Source organism: Mobula birostris, chromosome 13 (assembly GCF_030028105.1).
Source record: "Mobula birostris isolate sMobBir1 chromosome 13, sMobBir1.hap1, whole genome shotgun sequence".
In the NCBI taxonomy this organism is placed as follows: domain Eukaryota; kingdom Metazoa; phylum Chordata; class Chondrichthyes; order Myliobatiformes; family Myliobatidae; genus Mobula; species Mobula birostris.
The window spans coordinates 93842643-93868820 of NC_092382.1; positions in this window are offsets into that span (position 1 = coordinate 93842643).

Sequence of the window (26178 nt, forward strand, 5' to 3'; positions counted from 1 at the left end):
TCACGGGAATATAATGGACGGAGAGGGTGAGAGAGTGACAGTTGACGGGATAAATCCCCCCACACCGGCAATGTGTCAGTGTCGGACACCGGGCTGAGTTCACGGGAATATAATGGACAGAGAGGGTGAGAGAGGGACAGTTCACAGGATAAATCCCCCCACACCGGCAATGTGTCGGGGTCGGACACCGGGCTGAGGTCACGGGAATATAATGGACGGAGAGGGTGAGAGAGTGACAGTTCACGGGATAAATCCCCCCACACCGGCAATGTGTCAGTGTCGGACACCGGGCTGAGTTCACGGGAATATAATGGACAGAGAGGGTGAGAGAGGGACAGTTCACAGGATAAATCCCCCCACACCGGCAATGTGTCAGTGTCGGACACCGGGCTGAGTTCACGGGAATATAATGGACAGAGAGGGCGAGAGAGGGACAGTTCACGGGATAAATCCCCCCACACCGGCAATGTGTCAGTGTCGGACACCGGGCTGAGTTCACGGGAATATAATGGACAGAGAGGGTGAGAGAGGGACAGTTCACGGGATAAATCCCCCCACACCGGCAATGTGTCGGTGTCGGACACCGGGCTGAGTTCACGGGAATATAATGGACAGAGAGGGTGAGAGAGGGACAGTTCACGGGATAAATCCCCCCACACCGGCAATGTGTCAGTGTCGGACACCGGGCTGAGTTCACGGGAATATAATGGACAGAGAGGGTGAGAGAGGGACAGTTCACGGGATAAATCCCCCCACACCGGCAATGTGTCAGTGTCGGACACCGGGCTGAGTTCACGGGAATATAATGGACAGAGAGGGTGAGAGAGGGACAGTTCACGGGATAAATCCCCCCGCACCGGCAATGTGTCAGTGTCGGACACCGGGCTGAGTTCACGGGAATATAATGGACAGAGAGGGTGAGAGAGGGACAGTTCACGGGATAAATCCCCCCGCACCGGCAATGTGTCAGTGTCGGACACCGGGCTGAGGTCACGGGAATATAATGGACAGAGAGGGTGAGAGAGGGACAGTTCACGGGATAAATCCCCCCGCACCGGCAATGTGTCAGTGTCGGACACCGGGCTGAGTTCACGTGAATATAATGGACAGAGAGGGTGAGAGAGGGACAGTTCACAGGATAAATCCCCCCCACACCGGCAATGTGTCAGTGTCGGACACCGGGCTGAGTTCACGGGAATATAATGGACAGAGAGGGTGAGAGAGTGACAGTTCACGGGATAAATCCCCCACACCGGCAATGTGTCAGTGTCGGACACCGGGCTGAGTTCACGGGAATATAATGGACAGAGAGGGTGAGAGAGGGACAGTTCACGGGATAAATCCCCCCACACCGGCAATGTGTCAGTGTCGGACACCGGGCTGAGGTCACGGGAATATAATGGACAGAGAGGGTGAAAGAGGGACAGTTCACGGGATAAATCCCCCCACAACGGCAATGTGTCAGTGTCGGACACCGGGCTGAGGTCACGGGAATATAATGGACAGAGAGGGTGAGAGAGGGACAGTTCCCGGGATAAATCCCCCCACACCGGCAATGTGTCAGTGTCGGACACCGGGCTGAGTTCACGGGAATATAATGGACAGAGAGGGTGAGAGAGGGACAGTTGACGGGATAAATCCCCCCACACCGGCAATGTGTCGGTGTCGGACACCGGGCTGAGTTCACAGGAATATAATGGAAAGAGAGGGTGAGAGAGTGACAGTTGACGGGATAAATCCCCCCACACCGGCAATGTGTCAGTGTCGGACACTGGGCTGAGGTCACGGGAATATAATGGACAGAGAGGGTGAGAGAGGGACAGTTCCCGGGATAAATCCCCCCACACCGGCAATGTGTCAGTGTCGGACACCGGGCTGAGTTCACGGGAATATAATGGACAGAGAGGGTGAGAGAGGGACAGTTGACGGGATAAATCCCCCCACACCGGCAATGTGTCGGTGTCGGACACCGGGCTGAGTTCACGGGAATAAAATGGACAGAGAGGGTGAGAGAGGGACAGTTGACGGGATAAATCCCCCCGCACCGGCAATGTGTCAGTGTCAGACACCGGGCTGAGTTCACGGGAATATAATGGACGGAGAGGGTGAGAGAGTGACAGTTGACGGGATAAATCCCCCCACACCGGCAATGTGTCGGGGTCGGACACCGGGCTGAGTTCACGGGAATATAATGGACGGAGAGGGTGAGAGAGTGACAGTTCACGGGATAAATCCCCCCACACCGGCAATGTGTCAGTGTCGGACACCGGGCTGAGTTCACGGGAATATAATGGACAGAGAGGGTGAGAGAGGGACAGTTCACGGGATAAATCCCCCCACACCGGCAATGTGTCAGTGTCGGACACCGGGCTGAGTTCACGGGAATATAATGGACAGAGAGGGTGAGAGAGGGACAGTTCACGGGATAAATCCCCCCACACCGGCAATGTGTCAGTGTCGGACACCGGGCTGAGTTCACGGGAATATAATGGACAGCGAGGGTGAGAGAGGGACAGTTCACGGGATAAATCCCCCCGCACCGGCAATGTGTCAGTGTCGGACACCGGGCTGAGGTCACGGGAATATAATGGACAGAGAGGGTGAGAGAGGGACAGTTCACGGGATAAATCCCCCCGCACCGGCAATGTGTCAGTGTCGGACACCGGGCTGAGTTCACGTGAATATAATGGACAGAGAGGGTGAGAGAGGGACAGTTCACAGGATAAATCCCCCCCACACCGGCAATGTGTCAGTGTCGGACACCGGGCTGAGTTCACGGGAATATAATGGACAGAGAGGGTGAGAGAGTGACAGTTCACGGGATAAATCCCCCCACACCGGCAATGTGTCAGTGTCGGACACCGGGCTGAGGTCACGGGAATATAATGGACAGAGAGGGTGAGAGAGGGACAGTTCCCGGGATAAATCCCCCCACACCGGCAATGTGTCAGTGTCGGACACCGGGCTGAGTTCACGGGAATATAATGGACAGAGAGGGTGAGAGAGGGACAGTTGACGGGATAAATCCCCCCACACCGGCAATGTGTCGGTGTCGGACACCGGGCTGAGTTCACGGGAATATAATGGACAGAGAGGGTGAGAGAGGGACAGTTGACGGGATAAATCCCCCCGCACCGGCAATGTGTCAGTGTCAGACACCGGGCTGAGTTCACGGGAATATAATGGACGGAGAGGGTGAGAGAGTGACAGTTCACGGGATAAATCCCCCCACACCGGCAATGTGTCAGTGTCGGACACCGGGCTGAGTTCACGGGAATATAATGGACAGAGAGGGTGAGAGAGGGACAGTTCACAGGATAAATCCCCCCACACCGGCAATGTGTCGGGGTCGGACACCGGGCTGAGGTCACGGGAATATAATGGACGGAGAGGGTGAGAGAGTGACAGTTCACGGGATAAATCCCCCCACACCGGCAATGTGTCAGTGTCGGACACCGGGCTGAGTTCACGGGAATATAATGGACAGAGAGGGTGAGAGAGGGACAGTTCACAGGATAAATCCCCCCACACCGGCAATGTGTCAGTGTCGGACACCGGGCTGAGTTCACGGGAATATAATGGACAGAGAGGGTGAGAGAGGGACAGTTCACGGGATAAATCCCCCCACACCGGCAATGTGTCAGTGTCGGACACCGGGCTGAGTTCACGGGAATATAATGGACAGAGAGGGTGAGAGAGGGACAGTTCACAGGATAAATCCCCCCACACCGGCAATGTGTCAGTATCGGACACCGGGCTGAGTTCACGGGAATATAATGGACAGAGAGGGTGAGAGAGGGACAGTTCACGGGATAAATCCCCCCACACCGGCAATGTGTCAGTGTCGGACACCGGGCTGAGTTCACGGGAATATAATGGACAGAGAGGGTGAGAGAGGGACAGTTCACGGGATAAATCACCCCACACCGGCAATGTGTCGGTGTCGGACACCGGGCTGAGGTCACGGGAATATAATGGACAGAGAGGGTGAGAGAGGGACAGTTCACGGGATAAATCCCCCCACACCGGCAATGTGTCGGTGTCGGACACCGGGCTGAGGTCACGGGAATATAATGGACAGAGAGGGTGAGAGAGGGACAGTTCACGGGATAAATCCCCCCACACCGGCAATGTGTCAGTGTCGGACACCGGGCTGAGGTCACGGGAATATAATGGACAGAGAGGGTGAGAGAGGGACAGTTCACGGGATAAATCCCCCCGCACCGGCAATGTGTCAGTGTCGGACACCGGGCTGAGGTTACGGGAATATAATGGACAGAGAGGGTGAGAGAGGGACAGTTCACGGGATAAATCCCCCCGCACCGGCAATGTGTCAGTGTCGGACACCGGGCTGAGTTCACGTGAATATAATGGACAGAGAGGGTGAGAGAGGGACAGTTCACGGGATAAATCCCCCCCACACCGGCAATGTGTCAGTGTCGGACACCGGGCTGAGTTCACGGGAATATAATGGACAGAGAGGGTGAGAGAGTGACAGTTCACGGGATAAATCCCCCCACACCGGCAATGTGTCAGTGTCGGACACCGGGCTGAGTTCACGGGAATATAATGGACAGAGAGGGTGAGAGAGGGACAGTTCACGGGATAAATCCCCCCACACCGGCAATGTGTCAGTGTCGGACACCGGGCTGAGGTCACGGGAATATAATGGACAGAGAGGGTGAAAGAGGGACAGTTCACGGGATAAATCCCCCCACAACGGCAATGTGTCAGTGTCGGACACCGGGCTGAGGTCACGGGAATATAATGGACAGAGAGGGTGAGAGAGGGACAGTTCCCGGGTTAAATCCCCCCACACCGGCAATGTGTCAGTGTCGGACACCGGGCTGAGTTCACGGGAATATAATGGACAGAGAGGGTGAGAGAGGGACAGTTGACGGGATAAATCCCCCCACACCGGCAATGTGTCGGTGTCGGACACCGGGCTGAGTTCACGGGAATATAATGGACAGAGAGGGTGAGAGAGGGACAGTTGACGGGATAAATCCCCCCGCACCGGCAATGTGTCAGTGTCAGACACCGGGCTGAGTTCACGGGAATATAATGGACGGAGAGGGTGAGAGAGTGACAGTTGACGGGATAAATCCCCCCACACCGGCAATGTGTCAGTGTCGGACACCGGGCTGAGTTCACGGGAATATAATGGACAGAGAGGGTGAGAGAGGGACAGTTCACAGGATAAATCCCCCCACACCGGCAATGTGTCGGGGTCGGACACCGGGCTGAGGTCACGGGAATATAATGGACGGAGAGGGTGAGAGAGTGACAGTTCACGGGATAAATCCCCCCACACCGGCAATGTGTCAGTGTCGGACACCGGGCTGAGTTCACGGGAATATAATGGACAGAGAGGGTGAGAGAGGGACAGTTCACAGGATAAATCCCCCCACACCGGCAATGTGTCAGTGTCGGACACCGGGCTGAGTTCACGGGAATATAATGGACAGAGAGGGCGAGAGAGGGACAGTTCACGGGATAAATCCCCCCACACCGGCAATGTGTCAGTGTCGGACACCGGGCTGAGTTCACGGGAATATAATGGACAGAGAGGGTGAGAGAGGGACAGTTCACAGGATAAATCCACCCACACCGGCAATGTGTCAGTGTCGGACACCGGGCTGAGTTCACGGGAATATAATGGACAGAGAGGGTGAGAGAGGGACAGTTCACGGGATAAATCCCCCCACACCGGCAATGTGTCAGTGTCGGACACCGGGCTGAGTTCACGGGAATATAATGGACAGAGAGGGTGAGAGAGGGACAGTTCACAGGATAAATCCCCCCACACCGGCAATGTGTCAGTATCGGACACCGGGCTGAGTTCACGGGAATATAATGGACAGAGAGGGTGAGAGAGGGACAGTTCACGGGATAAATCCCCCCACACCGGCAATGTGTCAGTGTCGGACACCGGGCTGAGTTCACGGGAATATAATGGACAGAGAGGGTGAGAGAGGGACAGTTCACGGGATAAATCACCCCACACCGGCAATGTGTCGGTGTCGGACACCGGGCTGAGGTCACGGGAATATAATGGACAGAGAGGGTGAGAGAGGGACAGTTCACGGGATAAATCCCCCCACACCGGCAATGTGTCGGTGTCGGACACCGGGCTGAGGTCACGGGAATATAATGGACAGAGAGGGTGAGAGAGGGACAGTTCACGGGATAAATCCCCCCACACCGGCAATGTGTCAGTGTCGGACACCGGGCTGAGGTCACGGGAATATAATGTACAGAGAGGGTGAAAGAGGGACAGTTCACGGGATAAATCCCCCCACAACGGCAATGTGTCAGTGTCGGACACCGGGCTGAGGTCACGGGAATATAATGGACAGAGAGGGTGAGAGAGGGACAGTTCCCGGGATAAATCCCCCCACACCGGCAATGTGTCGGTGTCGGACACCGGGCTGAGTTCACGGGAATATAATGGACAGAGAGGGTGAGAGAGGGACAGTTGACGGGATAAATCCCCCCACACCGGCAATGTGTCGGTGTCGGACACCGGGCTGAGTTCACGGGAATATAATGGACAGAGAGGGTGAGAGAGGGACAGTTGACGGGATAAATCCCCCCGCACCGGCAATGTGTCAGTGTCAGACACCGGGCTGAGTTCACGGGAATATAATGGACGGAGAGGGTGAGAGAGTGACAGTTGACGGGATAAATCCCCCCACACCGGCAATGTGTCAGTGTCGGACACCGGGCTGAGTTCACGGGAATATAATGGACAGAGAGGGTGAGAGAGGGACAGTTCACAGGATAAATCCCCCCACACCGGCAATGTGTCGGGGTCGGACACCGGGCTGAGGTCACGGGAATATAATGGACGGAGAGGGTGAGAGAGTGACAGTTCACGGGATAAATCCCCCCACACCGGCAATGTGTCAGTGTCGGACACCGGGCTGAGTTCACGGGAATATAATGGACAGAGAGGGCGAGAGAGGGACAGTTCACGGGATAAATCCCCCCACACCGGCAATGTGTCAGTGTCGGACACCGGGCTGAGTTCACGGGAATATAATGGACAGAGAGGGCGAGAGAGGGACAGTTCACGGGATAAATCCCCCTGCACCGGCAATGTGTCGGTGTCGGACACCGGGCTGAGGTCACGGGAATATAATGGACAGAGAGGGTGAGAGAGGGACAGTTCACAGGATAAATCCCCCCACACCGGCAATGTGTCAGTGTCGGACACCGGGCTGAGTTCACGGGAATATAATGGACAGAGAGGGTGAGAGAGTGACAGTTCACGGGATAAATCCCCCCACACCGGCAATGTGTCAGTGTCGGACACCGGGCTGAGTTCACGGGAATATAATGGACAGAGCGGGTGAGAGAGGGACAGTTCACGGGATAAATCCCCCCACACCGGCAATGTGTCAGTGTCGGACACCGGGCTGAGGTCACGGGAATATAATGGACACAGAGGGTGAAAGAGGGACAGTTCACGGGATAAATCCCCCCACAACGGCAATGTGTCAGTGTCGGACACCGGGCTGAGGTCACGGGAATATAATGGACAGAGAGGGTGAGAGAGGGACAGTTCCCGGGATAAATCCCCCCACACCGGCAATGTGTCAGTGTCGGACACCGGGCTGAGTTCACGGGAATATAATGGACAGAGAGGGTGAGAGAGGGACAGTTGACGGGATAAATCCCCCCACACCGGCAATGTGTCGGTGTCGGACACCGGGCTGAGTTCACGGGAATATAATGGACAGAGAGGGTGAGAGAGGGACAGTTGACGGGATAAATCCCCCCGCACCGGCAATGTGTCAGTGTCAAACACCGGGCTGAGTTCACGGGAATATAATGGACGGAGAGGGTGAGAGAGTGACAGTTGACGGGATAAATCCCCCCACACCGGCAATGTGTCAGTGTCGGACACCGGGCTGAGTTCACGGGAATATAATGGACAGAGAGGGTGAGAGAGGGACAGTTCACAGGATAAATCCCCCCACACCGGCAATGTGTCGGGGTCGGACACCGGGCTGAGGTCACGGGAATATAATGGACGGAGAGGGTGAGAGAGTGACAGTTCACGGGATAAATCCCCCCACACCGGCAATGTGTCAGTGTCGGACACCGGGCTGAGTTCACGGGAATATAATGGACAGAGAGGGTGAGAGAGGGACAGTTCACAGGATAAATCCCCCCACACCGGCAATGTGTCAGTGTCGGACACCGGGCTGAGTTCACGGGATTATAATGGACAGAGAGGGCGAGAGAGGGACAGTTCACGGGATAAATCCCCCCACACCGGCAATGTGTCAGTGTCGGACACCGGGCTGAGTTCACGGGAATATAATGGACAGAGAGGGCGAGAGAGGGACAGTTCACGGGATAAATCCCCCCACACCGGCAATGTGTCAGTGTCGGACACCGGGCTGAGTTCACGGGAATATAATGGACAGAGAGGGCGAGAGAGGGACAGTTCACGGGATAAATCCCCCTGCACCGGCAATGTGTCGGTGTCGGACACCGGGCTGAGGTCACGGGAATATAATGGACAGAGAGGGTGAGAGAGGGACAGTTCACAGGATAAATCCCCCCACACCGGCAATGTGTCAGTGTCGGACACCGGGCTGAGTTCACGGGAATATAATGGACAGAGAGGGTGAGAGAGGGACAGTTCACAGGATAAATCCCCCCACACCGGCAATGTGTCAGTATCGGACACCGGGCTGAGTTCACGGGAATATAATGGACAGAGAGGGTGAGAGAGGGACAGTTCACGGGATAAATCCCCCCACACCGGCAATGTGTCAGTGTCGGACACCGGGCTGAGTTCACGGGAATATAATGGACAGAGAGGGTGAGAGAGGGACAGTTCACGGGATAAATCCCCCCACACCGGCAATGTGTCGGTGTCGGACACCGGGCTGAGGTCACGGGAATATAATGGACAGAGAGGGTGAGAGAGGGACAGTTCACGGGATAAATCCCCCCACACCGGCAATGTGTCAGTGTCGGACACCGGGCTGAGTTCACGGGAATATAATGGACAGAGAGGGTGAGAGAGGGACAGTTCACGGGATAAATCCCCCCACACCGGCAATGTGTCAGTGTCGGACACCGGGCTGAGTTCACGGGAATATAATGGACAGAGAGGGTGAGAGAGGGACAGTTCACGGGATAAATCCCCCCGCACCGGCAATGTGTCAGTGTCGGACACCGGGCTGAGGTCACGGGAATATAATGGACAGAGAGGGTGAGAGAGGGACAGTTCACGGGATAAATCCCCCCGCACCGGCAATGTGTCAGTGTCGGACACCGGGCTGAGTTCACGTGAATATAATGGACAGAGAGGGTGAGAGAGGGACAGTTCACAGGATAAATCCCCCCCACACCGGCAATGTGTCAGTGTCGGACACCGGGCTGAGTTCACGGGAATATAATGGACAGAGAGGGTGAGAGAGTGACAGTTCACGGGATAAATCCCCCCACACCGGCAATGTGTCAGTGTCGGACACCGGGCTGAGTTCACGGGAATATAATGGACAGAGAGGGTGAGAGAGGGACAGTTCACGGGATAAATCCCCCCACACCGGCAATGTGTCAGTGTCGGACACCGGGCTGAGGTCACGGGAATATAATGGACAGAGAGGGTGAAAGAGGGACAGTTCACGGGATAAATCCCCCCACAACGGCAATGTGTCAGTGTCGGACACCGGGCTGAGGTCACGGGAATATAATGGACAGAGAGGGTGAGAGAGGGACAGTTCCCGGGATAAATCCCCCCACACCGGCAATGTGTCAGTGTCGGACACCGGGCTGAGTTCACGGGAATATAATGGACAGAGAAGGTGAGAGAGGGACAGTTGACGGGATAAATCCCCCCACACCGGCAATGTGTCGGTGTCGGACACCGGGCTGAGTTCACGGGAATATAATGGACAGAGAGGGTGAGAGAGGGACAGTTGACGGGATAAATCCCCCCGCACCGGCAATGTGTCAGTGTCAGACACCGGGCTGAGTTCACGGGAATATAATGGACGGAGAGGGTGAGAGAGTGACAGTTCACGGGATAAATCCCCCCACACCGGCAATGTGTCGGGGTCGGACACCGGGCTGAGTTCACGGGAATATAATGGACGGAGAGGGTGAGAGAGTGACAGTTCACGGGATAAATCCCCCCACACCGGCAATGTGTCAGTGTCGGACACCGGGCTGAGTTCACGGGAATATAATGGACAGAGAGGGTGAGAGAGGGACAGTTCACGGGATAAATCCCCCCACACCGGCAATGTGTCAGTGTCGGACACCGGGCTGAGTTCACGGGAATATAATGGACAGAGAGGGTGAGAGAGGGACAGTTCACGGGATAAATCCCCCCACACCGGCAATGTGTCAGTGTCGGACACCGGGCTGAGTTCACGGGAATATAATGGACAGCGAGGGTGAGAGAGGGACAGTTCACGGGATAAATCCCCCCGCACCGGCAATGTGTCAGTGTCGGACACCGGGCTGAGGTCACGGGAATATAATGGACAGAGAGGGTGAGAGAGGGACAGTTCACGGGATAAATCCCCCCGCACCGGCAATGTGTCAGTGTCGGACACCGGGCTGAGTTCACGTGAATATAATGGACAGAGAGGGTGAGAGAGGGACAGTTCACAGGATAAATCCCCCCCACACCGGCAATGTGTCAGTGTCGGACACCGGGCTGAGTTCACGGGAATATAATGGACAGAGAGGCTGAGAGAGTGACAGTTCACGGGATAAATCCCCCCACACCGGCAATGTGTCAGTGTCGGACACCGGGCTGAGGTCACGGGAATATAATGGACAGAGAGGGTGAGAGAGGGACAGTTCCCGGGATAAATCCCCCCACACCGGCAATGTGTCAGTGTCGGACACCGGGCTGAGTTCACGGGAATATAATGGACAGAGAGGGTGAGAGAGGGACAGTTGACGGGATAAATCCCCCCACACCGGCAATGTGTCGGTGTCGGACACCGGGCTGAGTTCACGGGAATATAATGGACAGAGAGGGTGAGAGAGGGACAGTTGACGGGATAAATCCCCCCGCACCGGCAATGTGTCAGTGTCAGACACCGGGCTGAGTTCACGGGAATATAATGGACGGAGAGGGTGAGAGAGTGACAGTTCACGGGATAAATCCCCCCACACCGGCAATGTGTCAGTGTCGGACACCGGGCTGAGTTCACGGGAATATAATGGACAGAGAGGGTGAGAGAGGGACAGTTCACAGGATAAATCCCCCCACACCGGCAATGTGTCGGGGTCGGACACCGGGCTGAGGTCACGGGAATATAATGGACGGAGAGGGTGAGAGAGTGACAGTTCACGGGATAAATCCCCCCACACCGGCAATGTGTCAGTGTCGGACACCGGGCTGAGTTCACGGGAATATAATGGACAGAGAGGGTGAGAGAGGGACAGTTCACAGGATAAATCCCCCCACACCGGCAATGTCTCAGTGTCGGACACCGGGCTGAGTTCACGGGAATATAATGGACAGAGAGGGTGAGAGAGGGACAGTTCACGGGATAAATCCCCCCACACCGGCAATGTGTCAGTGTCGGACACCGGGCTGAGTTCACGGGAATATAATGGACAGAGAGGGTGAGAGAGGGACAGTTCACAGGATAAATCCCCCCACACCGGCAATGTGTCAGTATCGGACACCGGGCTGAGTTCACGGGAATATAATGGACAGAGAGGGTGAGAGAGGGACAGTTCACGGGATAAATCCCCCCACACCGGCAATGTGTCAGTGTCGGACACCGGGCTGAGTTCACGGGAATATAATGGACAGAGAGGGTGAGAGAGGGACAGTTCACGGGATAAATCCCCCCACACCGGCAATGTGTCGGTGTCGGACACCGGGCTGAGGTCACGGGAATATAATGGACAGAGAGGGTGAGAGAGGGACAGTTCACGGGATAAATCCCCCCACACCGGCAATGTGTCGGTGTCGGACACCGGGCTGAGGTCACGGGAATATAATGGACAGAGAGGGTGAGAGAGGGACAGTTCACGGGATAAATCCCCCCACACCGGCAATGTGTCAGTGTCGGACACCGGGCTGAGGTCACGGGAATATAATGGACAGAGAGGGTGAGAGAGGGACAGTTCACGGGATAAATCCCCCCGCACCGGCAATGTGTCAGTGTCGGACACCGGGCTGAGGTCACGGGAATATAATGGACAGAGAGGGTGAGAGAGGGACAGTTCACGGGATAAATCCCCCCGCACCGGCAATGTGTCAGTGTCGGACACCGGGCTGAGTTCACGTGAATATAATGGACAGAGAGGGTGAGAGAGGGACAGTTCACGGGATAAATCCCCCCCACACCGGCAATGTGTCAGTGTCGGACACCGGGCTGAGTTCACGGGAATATAATGGACAGAGAGGGTGAGAGAGTGACAGTTCACGGGATAAATCCCCCCACACCGGCAATGTGTCAGTGTCGGACACCGGGCTGAGTTCACGGGAATATAATGGACAGAGAGGGTGAGAGAGGGACAGTTCACGGGATAAATCCCCCCACACCGGCAATGTGTCAGTGTCGGACACCGGGCTGAGGTCACGGGAATATAATGGACAGAGAGGGTGAAAGAGGGACAGTTCACGGGATAAATCCCCCCACAACGGCAATGTGTCAGTGTCGGACACCGGGCTGAGGTCACGGGAATATAATGGACAGAGAGGGTGAGAGAGGGACAGTTCCCGGGATAAATCCCCCCACACCGGCAATGTGTCAGTGTCGGACACCGGGCTGAGTTCACGGGAATATAATGGACAGAGAGGGTGAGAGAGGGACAGTTGACGGGATAAATCCCCCCGCACCGGCAATGTGTCGGTGTCGGACACCGGGCTGAGTTCACGGGAATATAATGGACAGAGAGGGTGAGAGAGGGACAGTTGACGGGATAAATCCCCCCGCACCGGCAATGTGTCAGTGTCAGACACCGGGCTGAGTTCACGGGAATATAATGGACGGAGAGGGTGAGAGAGTGACAGTTGACGGGATAAATCCCCCCACACCGGCAATGTGTCAGTGTCGGACACCGGGCTGAGTTCACGGGAATATAATGGACAGAGAGGGTGAGAGAGGGACAGTTCACAGGATAAATCCCCCCACACCGGCAATGTGTCGGGGTCGGACACCGGGCTGAGGTCACGGGAATATAATGGACGGAGAGGGTGAGAGAGTGACAGTTCACGGGATAAATCCCCCCACACCGGCAATGTGTCAGTGTCGGACACCGGGCTGAGTTCACGGGAATATAATGGACAGAGAGGGTGAGAGAGGGACAGTTCACAGGATAAATCCCCCCACACCGGCAATGTGTCAGTGTCGGACACCGGGCTGAGGTCACGGGAATATAATGGACAGAGAGGGTGAGAGAGGGACAGTTCACGGGATAAATCCCCCCACACCGGCAATGTGTCAGTGTCGGACACCGGGCTGAGTTCACGGGAATATAATGGACAGAGAGGGTGAGAGAGGGACAGTTCACGGGATAAATCCCCCCACACCGGCAATGTGTCAGTGTCGGACACCGGGCTGAGGTCACGGGAATATAATGGACAGAGAGGGCGAGAGAGGGACAGTTCACGGGATAAATCCCCCCACACCGGCAATGTGTCAGTGTCGGACACCGGGCTGAGTTCACGGGAATATAATGGACAGAGAGGGCGAGAGAGGGACAGATCACAGGATAAATCCCCCCACACCGGCAATGTGTCGGTGTCGGACACCGGGCTGAGGTCACAGGTCAGTTCATCTCCCCGCCGCGCGAGCCGCACCTTCCGTCCTGTCATTGGTCAATTCACCTGCTCGCCGCGCGCACTCACCTGACGTCACTGGACAGGTAACCCCGCCCACTCTGAGCACCGTTATTGTTCAGGTGACACCATCGGCTCGCGAGCTCCTCCCCCCGCCAGCGGTCGATTCGTTTCCCCGTCGCGCGAGACCCACCTTCCTCGTTTCTTTATTGGTCGGTCAGTCCGCCAATCCTCATAGTCCCGCCTTCCTCCGTCCGTCATTGGTCGGTTAACCTGCCCGATGCTCGAGCTCCGCCTGAGGGTGTCGGAGTGTCTGTTTGGAGGGTCCGAGGGTGAGGAGGGTCTGAGGGTGAGGAGGGTCTGAGGGTGAGGAGGGTCCCGGCGAGGGCGGGTCCGAGGGTGAGGAGGGTCTCTGCGAGGGAGGGTCCGAGGGTGAGGAGGGTCTCGGCGAGGGAGGGTCTGAGGGTGAGGAGGGTCTCGGCGAGGGAGGGTCTGAGGGTGAGGAGGGTCTCGGTGAGGGAGGGTCTGAGGGTGAGGAGGGTCTCGGCGAGGGAGGGTCTGAGGGTGAGGAGGGTCTCGGTGAGGGTCTGAGGGTGAGGAGGGTCTCGGTGAGGGAGGATCCGAGGGTGAGGAGGGTCTCGGCGAGGGAGGGTCTGAGGGTGAGGAGGGTCTGAGGGTGAGGAGGGTCTGAGGGTGAGGAGGGTCTCGGTGAGGGAGGGTCTGAGGGTGAGGAGGGTCTCGGCGAGGGAGGGTCTGAGGGTGAGGAGGGTCTCGGCAAGGGAGGGTCTGAGGGTGAGGAGGGTCTCGGCGAGGGAGGGTCTGAGGGTGAGGAGGGTCTCGGCGAGGGAGGGTCTGAGGGTGAGGAGGGTCTCGGCGAGGGTCTGAGGGTGAGGAGGGTCTCGGCGAGGGAGGGTCTGAGGGTGAGGAGGGTCTCGGCGAGGGAGGGTCTGAGGGTGAGGAGGGTCTCGGCGAGGGTCTGAGGGTGAGGAGGGTCTCGGCGAGGGTCTGAGGGTGAGGAGGGTCTCGGCGAGGGAGGGTCTGAGGGTGAGGAGGGTCTCGGCGACGGAGGGTCTGAGGGTGAGAAGGGTCTCGGCGAGGGAGGGTCCGAGAGTGAGGAGGGTCTCGGCGAGGGAGGGTCTGAGGGTCAGGAGGGTCTCGGTGAGGGAGGGTCTGAGGGTGAGGAGGGTCTCCGCGAGGGAGGGTCCGAGGGTGAGGAGGGTCTCGGCGAGGGAGGGTCCGAGGGTGAGGAGGATCTCGGCGAGGGAGGGTCCGAGGGTGAGGAGAGTCTCGGCGAGGGAGGGTCTGAGGGTGAGGAGGGTCTCGGTGAGGGAGGGTCTGAGGGTGAGGAGGGTCTCGGCGAGGGAGGGTCTGAGGTGAGGTTCGTCTCAGTGAGGGAAGGTCAGAGGGTGAGGGAGGTTGTGAGGATCAGGAGGGTCTCGGCGAGGGAGGGTCTGAGGGTTAAGAGGGTCTCGGCGAGGGAGGGTCTGAGATTGAGGTTAGTCTCAGTGAGGGAATATGATGGTGAGGGAAGGTCAGAAGTTGAGGGAGGTTCTGAGGACGAGGAGGGTCTGAGGTTGAAGAGAGTCTCGGGGAGGGAGGGAATGAGGTTGAGGAGGGTCTCGGGGAGGGAGGGTCTGAAGGTGAGGAGGGTCTCGGCGAGGGAGGGTCTGAGGGTGAGGAGGGCCTCAGTGAGGGAGGGTCTGAGGGCGAGGAGAGCCTCGGTGAGGGAGGGTCTGAGGGCGAGTAGGGTCTCGGTGAGGGAGAGTCTGAGGGTGAGGAGGGTCTGAGGTTGAAGAGAGTCTTGGGGACGGAGGGAATGAGGTTGAGGAGGGTCTCAGGGAGGGAGGGAATGAGGGTGAAGATGGTCCCAGTGAGGGATGGAATGAGGGTGAGGAGGGTCTCGGTGAGGGAGGATCTGAGTGTGAGGAGGGTCTTGGTGAGGGAGGGTCTGAGGGTGAGGTTAGTCTCAGTAAGGGAGGGTCTGAAGCTGAGGTGGGAGCTCTTTAGGATGAGTGATGTTCTGAGTAGCTCCTGAGGTAGAGATGGGTCTGAGGTGAGGGAACACTCCAGGGTGAGGGATGGACGGAGGGAACTCAGGTGGCAAAGGGAACATCTCAGCTGAAGGAGCTCCAGGGATGGGCTGAAGGTTCTCCTGAGGTAGACAGATAGGCTGAAGTGGTGGAACTCCTTCGGGTGAGGTAAGGATTGAGGGTGTGGGATAGATTGAGGTGAAGGAGCACCCTTGGGTGAGCAATTGACCTGAGGGAGCTCCTGAGATAGAGGGACCATCTGACAGGAGGGATCTCTCTAGGGTGAGAGATAGCCGGGTCTGAGGGACAGTCTTGAGGGGGCTTCTGAGGTACTGGTACGGTCTGGTGTGAGGGAGCTCCCTTGGGTGAGGGACAGTGTGCTGAGAGGGAGCTCCCTTGGGTGAGGGACAGTGTGCTGACAGGGAGCTCACCTTTGGTGTGAGGGAGCGCCCTTGGGTGAGCGAAGGTGTGTTGTGAGGGAGCTCCCTTAGTGAGGGACGGTTTGTTGAGATGGAGCTCACAAGGGTGAGGGACGAATCTGAGGGTGTGAGGTGGGCAGAGTCCTGATGGTCAGAGTCCACTGATGACAGGTCTGTTACAGGAAGGTGTCAGACTGAGAGCGATGGACTCTCCGTGTCAGAGGCAGAGGCAACGTCTGGTGCGGAGCCACAGGGGAACATTGAACAACAGATGGAAACCAGGCTGAGGTGAGAGATGGAGCTGAGACTGGGAGGGTGAACATTTCCTCTGGTCTTACTCCCCACTGAGATATCACTGCTGTCCCATCCCTGCCCCTATTATCCTGAATTAGGCTACAACACTGTCCATCATGACCCTCTGCTCTAGAATTACCTCCCGAGACCCCTCCACCACTGAGTGTATGTCCCTCATGATTGTCTACACCTCTATAAGATGACCACTCATTCTCCTCCACTCCAACGGGGACAAAACAAAAAGTACCAACCTGATCAACCTCTGTCCATAACTCAGTCCCACGAGTCCTGGCAACATCCTGGTAAATCTCCTCTGCACTCCGTCCAGCTTCATGATATTGTTCCTGTAGCAATGTGACTAAACCTGAACATAGTATTCCAAATCTGGCCTCACCAACATCTTGTACAACGAATAATGTCAGAACATAGAAATAGGAGCAGGAGAAGACTCACAGACACGAGACAATCTGCAGATGCTGGAAATCCAAAGCAACACACACAAAATGCTGGAGGAACTCAGCAGGTCCGGCAGCATCTGTGGAAAAGAGTAAACAGTTGTCGTTTCAGGCTGAGACCCTTCATCAGGACTGAAAAGAAAGAAGAGAAGTCCGATTCAGAAGGTGGAGGGAGTGGAGGAAGAAGTACAAGGTGGTGGGTGATAGGTGAAACCGGGAGAGGGAGAGGGGGAGGAGGTGAAGTAAAGAACTGGGAAGTTTGATGAAAGAGATAAAGGGCTGGAGAAGGGGAATCTGATAGAGGGTAGAAGACCGTGGGAGAAAGGGAGGGGGTAGGAGCACCTGAGGCAGGTGATGGGCAGGTAAGGAGATAAGGTGAAAGAGGGAAAAGGGAATGGTGAAGGGGCGGGGGGGGGCAATTACCAGAAGCTCGAGAAATCGATGTTCATGCCAACTGGTTGGATGCTATCCAGACAGATGTTGCTCCCCCAACCTGAGTGTGGCCTCATCGTGACAGTAGAGGAGGCCATGGACTGACATGTCTGAATGGGAATGGGAAGCAGAGTTGAACTGGGTGGCCACTGGGAAATCCTGCTTTTTCTGGCAGATGCAGCGTGGCTGCTCAGTGAAGCAGTCTCCCAATTTTAATTGGGTCTCTCTGATATACAGGAGGCCACTCCAGGAGCACCGGATACAGTAGATGGCCCCAACAGACTCACGGGTGCAATGTGAGCTCACCTTGAAGGACTGTTTGGGGCCCTGAATGGTCGTGAGGGAGGAGGTGTAGGGGAAGTTGTGACTCTTGTTCCACTTGCAAGGATAAGTGCCAGGAGGAGATCAGTGGGGAGGGATGAGAGGACAAGGGAGTTGTGTCCGGAGTGATCCCTGTGGAAAGTTTGGGGGGGGTGGGCGGTGGCGGGAGAGGGAATGATTAACTTGGTGGTGGGGTCAAGTTGGAACTGGCAGAAGTTAGTAGAATTATGTGCTGTACGTGACAGCAGGTGGGGTGGTAGGTGAGGGAAAAAGGAACTCTATCCCTGGTGTGGCGGCGGGAGGATGGGGTGAGGGCAGATGTGTGCGAAATGGAAGAGATGTGGGTGAGGGCAGCGTTGATGGAGGAGGAAGGGAAACCTTTATCTTTGCAGGAGGAAGACATCTCAGTAGTTCTGGAATGAAGGGTGATGGTATTTTTTAAAGTAACAGGGTGGAACAAGGTATAGTCCAGGTAGCTGTGAGAGTCAGTGGGTTTATAAAAGATATCAGTTGGTCAACTGTCTGCAGAGATGGAAGCACAGAGATGAAGTTGACGAGCTCAGCACGGGTGCAGGAATCAGCACCAATGCAGTCATCGATGTAGGGTAGGAAGAGTTGGGGAGCAATACCGGTGTACGCTTTGAACAAGAATGTTAAATGTAGCCGACAAAAAGGGAGGCACAGCTGGGACCCATGTGAGTGTCCATGGCTACACCTTTGGTTTGAAGTTAGTGGGAGGAACTGAAGGAGAAATTATTGAGGATGAAGACCAGTTCCACCAGACAGAGGAGAGTGGTGGTAGAGGGGAACTGGTTGACTCTGTTGTGCAGAAGGAAGCAGAGAGCTTTAATGCCCACCTGATGCTGAATGGAAGTATGTAGGGTCTGGACATCCATCGTGAAAATGAGATGATCAGGACCAGGGAGCTTAAAGACATTGAAAAGATCAAGAGCACGTGAAGTGTGATGGATGTAGGTAGGAAGGGACTGAACGAGGGGGAATAAAACAAGAGTCAAGTTATGCAGATGTAAGTTCAGTGGGGTAGGAACAGGCTGAAACACTGGATCTACCTGGACAGTCAGGTTTGTGGATCTTGGGTGGGAGGTAGAAACAAGAGATGCAGGTTAAGGGAGTTATGCAGTTGGTGGCAGTGGATGGGAGATCCCCAGAGTCGATGAGGTCGGTGATGATGTGGGAGACAATAGTCTGGTGCTCCTTAGTGGGGTCCTGTTCAAGGGGTAAGTAAGAGGAGGTGTCTGAGAGTTGTTTCCTGGACTCAGCAAGGTAGTGGTCAGCTCACGAGACTGCTACAGCACCCCCTTATCTGCGGGATTAATAGTGAGGTTAGGATTAGTGTGGAGAGGGGGGAGAGCAGTGCGTTCAGAGGGAGCGAGGTTAGAATTGGAGTGAAGAGGGTTAAAGTTGAGATGGTTGATGTCTCACAGGCAGTTAGCTATAAAATGCAGAGCAGGCAGAAGCTCAGAGTGGGGTGTCCAGGAAGAGGAGGAGGGTTGAAGAAGGGAGACGGGGTCATTACTGAGGGTTGGAGGGTCCTTGCCAAAGACGTAGGCACGGAGATGGAGGCGATGGAAGAAGACTCAACGTCACGGTGGGCATGGAACTCACTGAGGTGTGGGTGCAAGGGAACAAATGTGAGGCCCTTACTGAGGACAGAATGTTCTGCCTCAGAGAGGAGAAGGCCGGAGGGAATTGTGAAGATCTGGCACGGATGAGAGCTGGGATTGGAGGGGGAAGAGGGTTGGTAGTGACTGAGCAGAGAGGAGGGTTGGGGTGTCCAGGAAGGGTGGGGTTGGAGGAAGATGGAGGCTCCATGGACCCAAGAGTTGATAGTGGGGCCTGAGAGACCCGGGATTGCAGAGTGGTGGTGGGGGAAGGGGAGACTGGGGTTCCAGTGGCAGCGTGTAAAGTCTCGGCCTGGAGGTGCCGTTGTCAATGTCCAGGCTAGAGTCGGATTAGAGGTTGTGCAATTAGCAGTTTGAAGGTGTCCAGGGTCATTGGAACCAGCATTGACGGCAGTGGAAACTGGTTCTGAATCCTCTGGGGATCATTGGAACTGGAGTTGGTGATATTAGTGTCATTGGTACAGAGATGTCCAAAGCCTTCGGGGCTAGGGATGGATTCGGAGAGATTCGTAATCTGGCGGCATCTGATGGTATCGAGGTCCTAGCGGGCGGCAGCAGGAACTGTGGTCTCAGGGTGTCCAGGACGGTGGGTTCCGTGGTCTGCAGATAGGCTATTGTCCGATCCTTGCTGGACGTGAGGAAGGCAAAGGACCAGTGATTGAAAGTGTGGATCGAGCTGAGGCTCAAGTGTTGGAAAGGCCCATTGCATGCAGAGGAGAGAGAATCCTGGAGCTGTGGCAGCGACTCGGTCAGGGTCACCAGTTATCTCCTCATGGTGGAAAGGGTGGCTCGTAGAACACGTAGGGAGAAGCAGCAAGAGAAGCAGTCAATTGAATGGCTTTATCTGCTCCTGTATAAACCAGGTCTAGTGATTTTTCACCTCTGCTACCAAAACCAACATGCTGGTGGAATTTAGGCTGATGACATGTCAAAATTGCAATCAGTGGGATTGGGTGAAGTTTGTCGTTAAACTCAATAACAGGTTCAACATTTCAACAGTTTGGACGAGTGAGGATGAAGTAAAAGGGAAGGAGAGTGCAGGAGAGGTGACAAAAGTCTCCAGAAAGGGATATAAATTTAACTTCTGGTAACATGGGGGTAAAATTGAAAAGGGTGGTGAACACAGCACTGAAAGTGTTATCTTTTAATGCTCAGGTATGACATCGTGGGCATCACTGAGTTGTGGTTGAAAGAAAATCATAGTTGGGAGTTTAACATGCAAGGATACGCATTGTATCGAATGGACAGGAGGGTAAGCAGAAAGTTGGGGTGGGAATTGAATTCTGAGAGGGAGTTGATAGAGGATTGAGAATATGTGGCACCCTTGTGAGTAAAATTAAGAATCTGCAATGGTAAGAAGACTCTGAGAATTGTATCACACTGACACAGTGGTGTCAAGAAAACAACCTCTCCCTCAATGTGGCAAAAAACAAAGGAGCTGGTTGTGGACTACAGGAGATATGGAAACAGGCTAGCCCCTATTGACATCAATGGATCTGGGTTGAGAGAGTGAACAGTTTTAAATTCCTTGACATAAACATCACTGATGATCTTATGTTGTCTGTACACGCCAGCTGTGTGGTGAAAAAGTCACAACAGCACCTCTTTCAGCCCAGCACATCTGTGGATGTGAACTTCCCACTATTCAGGAAATTTACAAAGACAGATGTGTAATAACAGCCTGAAGGATCACTGGGGACCCGAGTCACCGCAACCACAAACTGTTCCAGCTGCTACCATCCGGGAAACGGTACTGCAGCATAAAAGCCAGGACCAAAAGACACTGGGACACCAGGCCATCAGACTGCTCAATTCATGCTGACATAACTGTATTTCTGTGTTATATTGACTATATTGCACATAATATTTATTATAAACTACTATAAATTGCACATTTAGACAGAGTTGTAATGTAACTCCTCATGTAAAAATGTAAGGATGCAGAAAAAAGTCAATTCAATTCAATTTATACAGGCCTAGCAACAGTAACTAAGATGTGGACGACAAATTACACCAGGAGCTAGAAAGGGCAATGTAATGATAGCCATGTGGGATTTCAATTTGCGGGTAGGTTGGGAAAATCATGTTGGTGCTTGATCCCAAAAGACGGAATTTGTAGAATGCCTGTGAGACGGGTTTTTAAAGCAGTTCGTGTTTGAGCACACCAGGGAAAAGGCAAGTCTGGATTTGGTGTTGTGTAATGACGCAGTGATCATAATATGATGGAATTCACCCTGCAGTTTGAGAGGGAGGAGCTAAAATCAGATGAATCTGTATTACAGTGGAGTAAAGGGAAATATAGAGACAGGAGCTGGATTTTCTGGGATTAATTTGGAAGGTACAGGATAGATAAATACAAAGATGAAGAAACATTGTAAAGGGAGGATGAGGTAACTGTGGCTGTAAAAGGAAGTCAAAGGCAGCATAAAATCAAAAGAGAGGACAACAATAAAGAGATAATTAGTGGGAAGCTGGAGGATTTTAAAAACTTAGTGAAGGCAATCAAAAAGCGATAACAAGAAAAGATGAAATATGAAGGTTAATTAGCCAGTAATATAAAAGAAGAAAGCAAAAGCTTTTTCAGGTATGCAAAAAGTAAAATAGAGACAAGAGTGGAAAGTGACCCTGGAGAGGTCATAATGCAGAATTAAGAAAGGAGGACAAACTTAGTAAGTATTTTGTATTTGTCTTCACTGTGAAAGACACCATCAATATGCCAGAAATTCAAGTGTCAGGGAGCAGAAGTGAGTGTCATTGCTATTGCTAAGCAGAAGTATAAGTCAGTTGGACCAGATGGACTACAACCCAGGGTCCTGAAAGAGGTGCCTGAAGTGATTGTGGAGGCATTCGTAGTGATCTTTCAAATCACTAGATTCTGTGATGGTTTTGAAGGAATGGAAAATTGTAAATGTGACTCCACTCTTTAAGAAGGGTGGGAGGCAAACAACAGGAAATGATAGGTAACAAAAAACACACAGATTGTGAACAAAGGACTGTTTATTTCACTCACGCAGGTATCACGTGTTGAAAGCCACAGATGCAAATTCACCCAGAAACAGAACTGAGAGGAGTTCCTGGAATAGGGTGGTGAGCTGATACAGGGAAAGTGAGACAGAAAGGGGGGGGGGGGGGGGTTGGTGTGAGAGAGGGTGAGAGAGATGCCATGTAGTTTGTGGGGCTGAATATTCAGTTTCTCTGCAAAACATTCCAAATTATTCACTCTTGCTTCTGTGGCCATTACAGTTGCAACAGGAACACCCCTCTGGTTAATTCTGCCCTGTTTTGTTCTCCTGTTTGCCACTGGATACAAACAGACTGAGAACAGAGGGGTTTTCACATCATAGACACTGGTCACATTTGGTGAAAGTTGAGGAGATTTGATTTGTCAACTAAAACACTCAAACTTCTATAAATGTTCTGAGGAGAGCATTCTGACTCACTATCTGGTATTGGCGTGGGGTGGCCACCACACAAGATCAAACTATGTTGCAGAAGCTGATAAAATTAGTCAACTCCATCATGTGTACCAGCCTCTGTAGTCTCCAAGACATCTTCATGGAGCAGTGCCTTAGGAAGGCAGCGTCCATCATTGTGGATCCTCACCACCCAGGACGTGCCCTCTTCTCATTGTTACTGTTGGGAAGGAGATACAGAAGCCTGAAGGCACTCACTCAGCGATTCAGGGACACCTGCTTCCCCTAAATGATATGATTCCTAAATGGACAGTGAACCCATGAACAGTAACTCACTACTTTTTAATCTCTATTTCTTTTGTATTACTTATTTTACCTTAATCATTTAATAGACATCTATATAATTACTGTCAGTTTTTTTCACTCCCTTATATCTATTTATCCTCTATTTCATTGTACTGCTGCTGTAAAGTTAACAAATTTCATGACATCTGCCGGTGACATTAAACCTGATTCTCATTCTGAAGTTCACAGTTCAAAACTGGAAGCATTGGCACAATGTGAGGTGTTGTGGGGAATGGGGAGAGTGAGAAAGTGAAAGGCAGTAGAGTTGAAAGGAGAGAGAGAGAGAGGGTCACAGTAGTACAAAACAGAAACAGGCCCTTTGACCCATTGGGTACGTGCTGACCATCAAACACCATTGACACCGATCCTATGCTGATCCCACGTCATTGTCTCCACATTCCCCCAGAGGCAGTTTTCTGTGGTCATTTAATCTACTGATCAGGGTATGGAACGAAACCAGGACACTGTGCTCTGGAGTTACTTCCTGAGGCCCCTGCATCTCATTATGCAAGAAGACAACACACCAGGAGCAGAAAATGTCCCTCAGCCTTTTAAGGTTGATTTGTTCCAGTCCCACGCTAGTACACAAGAATGGAGAAGCCTGTTAAAGGTGGTGGATTCTGCCCAGTCCAGCACAGGAAAAGCTCTCCCCACCATTGGGCACATCTACAAGGAGTATTGACACAAGAAACCAGCATCCATCATCAGTGACCCCCACCATCCAGACCATGCTCTCTTCTCACTGCTTCCATTGGGCAGGAGGTACAGGAGCCTTGGGTCTCACATCACTAGGTTCAGGAACTATTATTACACTTCAAGCATCAGGCTGCTGGTCTAGTGACGATAACTTCACTCACCTCAATCTGGAACTGATTCCACAACCTATGGACTCACTTTCAAGGAATCTACATCCCATGTTCTCAGTAATATTTATTTATGTATCTATCTGTCTTTCTACAGTGCCTTGAAAAAGTATTCAGCCCCCAACACCTTGTTCACATAAATGAAGAATTTTGATCAATTTAACTGAGAATTTTTATTTGTGAATCACATGCTCCTTTTTTTCAGAGCATAGCCGAAAAAACAGGGAAAATCATAAAGCATGGAAAAATAACAATTCTAAAACTGAAATGTCTGCAGATCAAAAGTATTCATCCCCCTTTGCCCTGTAGCTGGTTGAACCATCTCCCACACCTGGTAATATTGACAATATAGGATGTCTTTATTTGCTTTGCGGGCAAGGATATGTTTTTTTTTTAAAGCCAAGGCTTCTTCCTTGTCGCTCATCCATAAGTACCCTTTATGTGGAAGGCTCTAGAGATTGTGGAGCCATGACTAACCCTCAGGCTATTGGTAACCCTGGGAATTTCTAAGGTAGGGACATGTTCGGCACAACTTTGTGGTGGAAGGGCCTGTAGGTTTTCTATGTTTCTATGAAATTCCCCTCCAGTTGCAGCTCACTCAGAGTGACAGGGTGGCTTGCAGTTTAAGGTGGCTCTACTGAAGGCATGCAACAGCTTCCCTGTGGTTTATACAGCGATACATACAACCAAATTCTTTATTAATAACACTTTTTCTGTGGAAAATTGTGGTAAAAGATCACCGTAAATAATGAAGAAGCGAGCAAAGGCAAGGCTGACTCGAGAGTCGAGCTGTGTGAGTGCAAGACAGATTTGGAGAGAGGTCGAGTCATATTTGAGGAGAAATAGTCGGAGTGAGGTCGAGGCATGCTGAGTGGAGTAAAGTCAGAGCGGAGGAGTTTCGGAGCCCATCCACCTAAACTAAGAGTGAGGTCTGATCAATCTGAGTGCGTGGCCTATTGGAAATGTAGAGTACATGCCGTATCAGTGAGTAGAGGTGTTCCACAGGGATCTGTGTTGGGACCGAGTCTTTTTACATTTTATGTCAATGATTTGAATGATGGAATTGATGGCTTTGTTGCAAAGTTTGCAGGCGATGTGAAGATAGATGGAGGAGCAGGTAGTTTTGAAGAGGTGGAAAGGCTGCAGAAGGACTCAGATTAAGAGAATGCGTAAAGAAATGGCAGATGGAATATTGTGTCGGGAAGCAAATGGTCATGCACTTTGGTAGAAGAAAGGAGAGGATTGACTATTTTCTAAATGCAGAGGAAATTCAAAATCTGAAGTTCAAAGGGATTTGGGAGTCATTGTGCTGGATTCCATAGAAGTTAATTTGCAGGTTGAGTCTGTGATGAAGAAGGTAAATGCAATGTTGGCTTTCATTTCAAGAGAATTAGAATATTAAAACCAGGATCTAATGTTGAGACTTTATAAAGCACTGGGGAGGCCTCCATTGGAGTATTGTGAGCAGTTTTGGACCCCTTATTTTAGAAAGGATGTGCTGAGACTGGAGAGGGTTCAAAGGAGGTTCAAGAAAATGATTGCAGGATTGAATGGCTCAACATGCGAAGAACGTTTGATGTCTTTGGGGTTGTATTCACTGGAGTTCCGAAGAATGAATGGTGACATTGAAACCTATTGAATGGTGAAAGGCCATGATAGAATGGATATGGAGAGGATGTTTCCTCTGGTGGAAGAGTCTAAGACCAGAGGAGACAGCCTCAGAATAAGGGAATCATATTCCTTTTTGAATGGATATGAGGAGGAATTTCTTCAGCCAGAGAATAGTGAATCTGTGGAATTCTTTGGCCACAGGCAGCTGTGGAGGCCAAATCTTTGTGTATATTTCAGGCAGAGATTGATAAGATTCTTGATTGGTGAGGGGATTCGGGGAGAAGGCAGGAGACTGGGGCTGAGAGGAAAATTGGATCAGCCATGATGAAATGGCAGGGTAGACTCGATGGGCAAACTGTCTCATTCTGCTCCTGTATCTTATGGTATCGATGTGACAGGTTCCGGGTCACAGTGTGGGTCACGACCCGGAGAATGGACGATTTAAACACCGGGTCAGATGGTTTGAAAAGACAGGGTACTGGGACCAGAGATTGGATGATATAAACACCGGGTCAGATGGTTTGAAAAGGCAGGGTATTGGGACTGGAGATCGGATGATATAAACACCG